The sequence below is a fragment of the Egretta garzetta genome, unplaced genomic scaffold (assembly GCF_000687185.1).
Source record: "Egretta garzetta isolate BGI_Z169 unplaced genomic scaffold, ASM68718v1 scaffold229, whole genome shotgun sequence".
Classification (NCBI taxonomy): Eukaryota; Metazoa; Chordata; class Aves; order Pelecaniformes; family Ardeidae; genus Egretta; species Egretta garzetta.
Genome location: NW_009270000.1, coordinates 1,495,102 through 1,501,695, shown reverse-complemented (window position 1 = coordinate 1,501,695; position 6,594 = coordinate 1,495,102). Strand labels below are relative to the sequence as shown.

Sequence of the window (6,594 nt, the reverse complement as noted above, 5' to 3'; positions counted from 1 at the left end):
AGAAGCAAAATGCAATTTACAGGAGAAACAGAGCTTCTTCACAAAATTCACTTTAAAATCCAAGTAATACTAGCTAACGCAAGTGGAACCACTCATGCACCAAATAACTTGGCAAGGCAGATACTATAATTTAATTAAATAGTTCTTCATTAGCCAAGATATTGAAAACATGGGATCTCAATAAACCTTAGAAATAGGCTTATGAGTGTCTCTGCCTTTACTTAAAAATATTCTCAAGAGATAGCAAAAAGATGACTGCGCTGTCAAGTAACAACTGAGCTCCTAATTCATTCCAATAATCTGTTACCTTGAACATCCACACCACATAAGTGCTATTCATTCCTACACTCTTAGAGAAAGCCAGTGAGTTTCCTATAAAACAAACAAAAAGCAGTGGTTCTGGGGATAGCTCACTCCAGTGAGCCCTCCTGAAAAGCAGAAGGAAGAGGCCATGAGGTAGAGCACTGTACCAGTAAGAGAGCGCACTCCTTCCTACACATTGCTTGGACGCTACCATAACAAACCCTGACTTCTCAAGCATCTCCATGTTCTGCTAGCGCACCAAGTACACAACGTAGAGTCCCCAGTTTCACGCTTCATATGACAATCCTGGCAGTTGCAGGATAATGATCGCTCTTTCCCCTAGGTTCTGAGTGTCTGAAGGAACCACAACTAAGCAACTGGATCTTCAGGCCGCAGGATCACCCAGGCCCACAGGAGACCCACAACCAGCTGCTACATGGAGCATCCACAGCCAGTCTGCTCTGGAGGTTTGTCCTCCACAGGGTGGACATAGGCACTTGGCCAGGAACTGAATGCATTTTGCAGTCTGTGGGTTATCCCAGTCTTTTTTGAATCCATCATAATCACAGCTTTCTTGAGCTAAGCAAATAAATAAGAAATCATTCTCAACCCCTTAGGATTTTTTGTTTTCCTGGCAGAACTAAGCTTCTCACTTCCTCACAGTCCAAATCACTTATAACACAGCAAAATAAGACAACACTTAACAGATTGTACATTGCTCATTGTGAACCATTGCTCAGCTTCTATTCATAACACCTTCTACAGCTCTGTCACGCGCTAGGAAAAAAAGACTAGAATATTTGGAAAAAACCCAAACCAACACCAACATTAATTCTTTGAGAGATTCACTTACGCAGGAGTTTTGAAAATTAAGGAATGTAATTTAGTAAAACACAAGTTACCAAATCTTTAAGAAATGTGGCAAAATAAACAAATATTAGCTGCATTGATAAATATAATTTATTTTATAAAGAAATTATGTATTTTTAAACCAAGGATATGAATACATCTCTGGTTTGCAACATCGGAGCTGCTTCTAGCTGCCTTAGAGAGGGAGGGAGTCTGGAGCACTGTGGCTCGTGTCATATCTGGACAGGACCTGGGCACATCACCATCAGCTCTTCAGAAAGCTGGGCCGATACAGAGCACCCTCAGGAGCACACGATACCAGCAGCACAACAAGCCAGTCTGCTTCCTACAGTGGCTTCTCATAAGGTGTCTTGTAAGCTCTCTACCTTCACCTGCCAGGCTCAGCGCTTCTGAAGACCTCCATAAAGCTCTGGAGTATCTACTGTGGATCATCGAAAAAGCCCCCAAAAAAATTACCTGAAAATTCCTCATGACTGACAGAAACAATATGACCACTTGTAAGTGACCAATAAAAGGTGGGGCAACAACGACCCAAGAAAAAACCCAAGGTCAAGAATTTTTTTTTTTTTATAGTTGCAACTACAACTTGAGGAACGCTATGGGAATGCACCAGCACTTACACATGTATTTCTCTAATTATACCCAACTTGTCTCCAAAGTACTCTAGTCACTAAACAAGGAACCGTCCTAACCAACTTAGATGGTATTTTATATCCTTTTCTTCAGTAAGGAAATACTGACAGTAAGGGAACTGACAACTCCACAGATAAATAAAATAAAAATTAAAGTACATTCACACAATTTAACAGTTGCATCAAGAAGAGAATATACTTCAGAAACATTATTGTTGCCAGTTCTTTAACACCTCTCATCTTTGAGAGAAAACTAAGAAGTTAATGGACTTAATATGTTGTATGCTATGAAAAAGAAAAAATAAAAAAATCACTCATTCTAATATTTGCAAGAGCACCAGCCTTACCAGATCCTCTTTCAAATATTTTCCTATTTAATTTGCTGTCAAATACCAGGAAAATTTTCAATTGTAAGATACTTAGGGGCTAAGACTGCAGCTTGCTTTCATGTAAGTGAGACACCTGCTACATTTCTGGATGCTTGTAAAATGGATTGGTCCTACTGAAAAAACAGAAGGACCAACAAAACAAACAAACAGCTTCTATGTGCAATAGATTTTTATCTTATTTTTCACAGCAAAGCATCGGAAGGCCAGTAACCACTCCTCAGTTGCTTCTGCCTGTGAAAATGAGAGACCACATCTCTCTCTGTTCCGGACTGTGCTATATTACGAACAGCAGGATGGAAAGACCATTTTATGGGCAAGACACCTCAAAATTCTCCAAGATGCTACAAGTGGCAAATTCTTTTATGATGCTCAGTGGCTGCATCCTCCTTCTAATTAGCTGAGAGGTAGTTTTCTTTCAATGCACAAGATCCTGTTCCTTCACACTGCAGCCTTCCTTCATACAGCTATTCTATTTTGCAGGGTTTTCTAGAGCTGCTGCCAAAGTTTTGACAGCTAAGTGGCTACCATTCAGAACAGTACTCACTGGAACAGGCATGCACTGTATCATAAAAAGTCACATTACTGAATTAATGTTGCATGCCAATTACACAGTAATTCTTGATTCACTTTTCCACACAAAGCATTAAAGAAGGAGCTGAATAGTTCTGCTCTATTTTCAGGACCACAATACAGATGTGGTCCTGAAAGTTTGCTTTCATCTTATATACATTAAAACAGACCACACACTACCTTCACTGTAATTGCATTGAAAAAAATCAAGAAATCAGCAAATCTAATGGTAACTGACTGTGAAAATCAGCTGAAGAAACTCTTCAGACTATCGTCTTCAGGGTATTCAACTGTTATAGATTACATGGCTCACTGAGTAGCTGCAAAGATTATTGATAAAGTGCTTAAAACTCTTATTGGAATATCGAAATTATGTCATCACTATGCAATTTAAAGATTATCACCAAAGCATTATTAATGAAAAAAATTTTCTAACAGATAAACTTTGGCATTTGCTGGCCTGCAGTATTTTCAGCTTAGCAGGAAGCTGATAAAGATTTTGGGCCTTCTTCAGTTGGATGATCTTTTGCAAGTTCTGAAATTTTCTGTAAGTGGGACAACAAAAGAAAAACTCCAGTGACAATTTTTGAGGAAGTTGTCTGTGAAGCCTTGAAGGGGGGGGGAGGAAAGTAGTTCTACTTTCACAGGAGCTAAACACCTGCTCAGTGAAAAAGGTAACACGAAAGCACATGTGTGCATAGGGGGCTGAGATCAAGGTATCTGCTGCTTTCCCAGGCCCAGCTGCCAGGGGTACAGTGACTTACAAAGCCCACCATAATTCACATAATTCATCCCCATAAAACGACATTCCAGGGTCTAATAGTTAGAAGTGATTTCGTAGAAGGAACACCCACTTATAGTGTGTTACATTTAATTTGAGACGCAGAAAAGTAACAGCAAATGCTGCTGCTGAACGCGCCTTTAATTTGACCTTGCCACATATAATAGCAGAATGCAAATTCAAAGGCATGAATTTTGTATTTGCATCACAGATCTGAACAATACACTAATTCATTTTTTAGCCACATAGAGCAGTTGTTTCAACACCAGTTACCAACATTAGACATATAAAAAAGCCAAAACATTGTTACGACCGAAGGTTTTAACACATGGTATATTATTCATTATTAACCTACATAAAAAAATCTCTTTCCTTATGCAGTATAACAACTCAGATTTTTACAGATGCTCATCAGCATTACCTGAGAATGCCTCACACAATAATGAATTTATTTGAAAAATCTACAAGATAAAAGCACTTGTAAGCAAGATGTAATTAGCACCCCTTTGTATAAAAAAGATTCCAGATTTAGCATCTTAACCTCAAAGGCATCCTTCCACCCTTCTTAAAAATATAAAGAAAAATTAGAAAAGATTCTCTGCTAGTAACTGCAATTTGACTGCAGAATGACTTAAATGGGGAAGGTTGGGGGTTTGTGGGATGGTGGTGGGGTGGTTTTGTTTGTTTGGCCTTTCAGGGTTTGTTTGGGTTTTTTTTTAAAGAACAGATACTTAGGTGTGGAAAAAAAAAAAAAGAGAGAGGCTACTTCATAATTGGCATAAGCACACTTCAATTGCTACTGAAAGACTCAATCCCACTCTTCCCTGCACTTCAGAAATTCCTGCATTATGTTGGCTCTACAGACACGTCACTGTCTAGTGAGTGAAGCAACCTGCCAGACTCTCGATTTGGCAAGTTTGCTTTCAGACAGATCAATGAAATGGAAATCCGACTTACGCTGCAACTTCACAATCACTAGAAGCAGCAGGTTTTTTGAAGCTAGAGTTGCAGGGAGGGCAGGCTGCCCTTTCCAGAAGCAAAGTCTTAGATCAGCATAAACTTATCGGGAATCGTATCCCTAGGGGTGGTAATGATCCAGCGCACTTTCTACTACAAGCTTCTCTACTCCCCTGCCATTCTCCCTTGGGTCAGCTTTCCACTGTCCAGTGTGACAGAGTTTCATAACATATTTTACAGCAATCCTGGCTTGAAGTATTCCCACGCACCTTCTTCTTCACTTATTCCCACCACTGGCTCAGCTAAACCTGTTCATCTGTTTCCTGTTATATCCTTAAACAGTTGAAGGGACAGATCAGATTTAAAGGCAGTTTCCATTGCAAAGCTTGCTTTTAAGGCTGTACAGTGTAACATGCATTTTAAGACACAACTAGAATCAAGATCACTTTTTACTAATCCCATTCTTGCCAACCTCTGCTCAAGAAACAAACAAAAAAATGGTCCCAAAACAGCATCTAAAAAGCCACCCCTTTTTGTTGGATTATTTCTTACACAGAATGAGCTTGCTCACTGTGAAGCCAAAGAAACATTTGTACCAACATAGTGCAAGAAGTAACACAGGAGCAGGACAGTGCTATTTTTGGCAACGATATGATCTTAAGTGCACATCAGCACTCAACTTCAAGCCAAATCAGTTCCCCAATCTGGTTCACACCACACTCACTGTGCAGCAAGGGGAGTTACGCTGGAAGAAGGAAGTATCCCTCAGGAACAAGTAACAAAGAACAGATTAATACCTTAGACTGGTATTACTGAGCACTCTCTACCATGAAATTAGAGTTTAGTATTTCATATCTGACTGATGGCTCAGTTAGCATAAGCTTAAGCAAGCAGGCTGTTTCCTTCTTTTTGCCTCTCAGTATTTTCAAGTATCTCTTGATACTTGAAAGATTGCTTTCAGTATGCATGAAACTGAAGAAACAATGAGGTATTCTGTATTAGCCTAGATCATGGACAACAATTTTGTCTTCAGTATATGATTATGAAATTGAAGAAAGAGAAATGAAAAACTGTGGCTTTTACCAGAGAGCTACACTGGAACAGAACTTACAGGATAAGCAGCTACCAAGCACAGGACAAGGTCAACACAAAAAGAGGAAAAAAGGGAAGTATAAATCCAAGACAGTAGTCCATTCAGGACTCTGCCACTCACTCTCTACCCTACAGTACTGATCTTTAATATATTAGAAACTACTGATTTCATCAATATTTACTGAGATGACATTTTCATTTAATAATTTGTTTAATTTTAGATTGAGAGATTTTCGGCTTTTTTACTCTTCTCGCTCCTGAGCAACAAGAAGAGTTTTGTCGGAAAAACAGAAGGTCTCGAAGCATTTAGGTTCCTGACTGTTATATTTAAATGGCTAAATTTCACTTATTCTTTTCTGAAGAAAACATTGTATATATGCCCTATGAATGTGAAAATCCCTCTTTAGAGCGTGTAGTTGTTGTTCTTGTTATAGGCCAGTTTTGCACACATGAAAGTCAGATTAATGGATTGAACTGTTCATTTCTTTTTTTATTCTTTTCTTCTAAAACATTGGAGGGGTTTTTTTTGAAGAACTGCAGCACTAAATGTACACGTGCATTTATTTGTTGAGAGTAATTTTATAGCTAAGGATTATAAACAAAATACTACGGAATTAGTAAAAATGATAGTATGGGATTATATGGATTTACTAATTAAAGCAAAGGTATCTTTTTCAACCGATTTCTAACCTGGATCGAATATGGAAACATGGGGCCACAATTCAGCACCAACTTCTTACTTGTAAAGCAACAGCATGATCTGCGGCCGAAAACGGAAAAGCTGGATGTACAGGAGGCTGCTCAGGCCTCAGGTTAAAACGGGCACGTTGCTCTCACGGCTTTTTTTGTTTGTTTTTGGTTTTGGCTGACCAAGAAACCAGGTTACACAACCCGCCATGGCAGCGCAGGGTATTTCTCGTTCCCCATCTGCCTGAAGTCCTTGCCTTTGCTACTAGCAGGGCTGCCTTTTTTTCGGCCACCCCCCCATCGCCCCCCCTCC

General features: G+C 39.3%; 1 protein-coding gene across 1 annotated transcript in view; it reads right to left on the bottom strand.

Moving 5' to 3' along the window:
• The window catches only part of MIB1 (mindbomb E3 ubiquitin protein ligase 1), an 82,076-nt gene that overhangs the window by 27,327 nt on the left and 48,155 nt on the right, over positions 1-6,594 (bottom strand). The gene's annotated exons all lie outside the window — the stretch shown is intronic.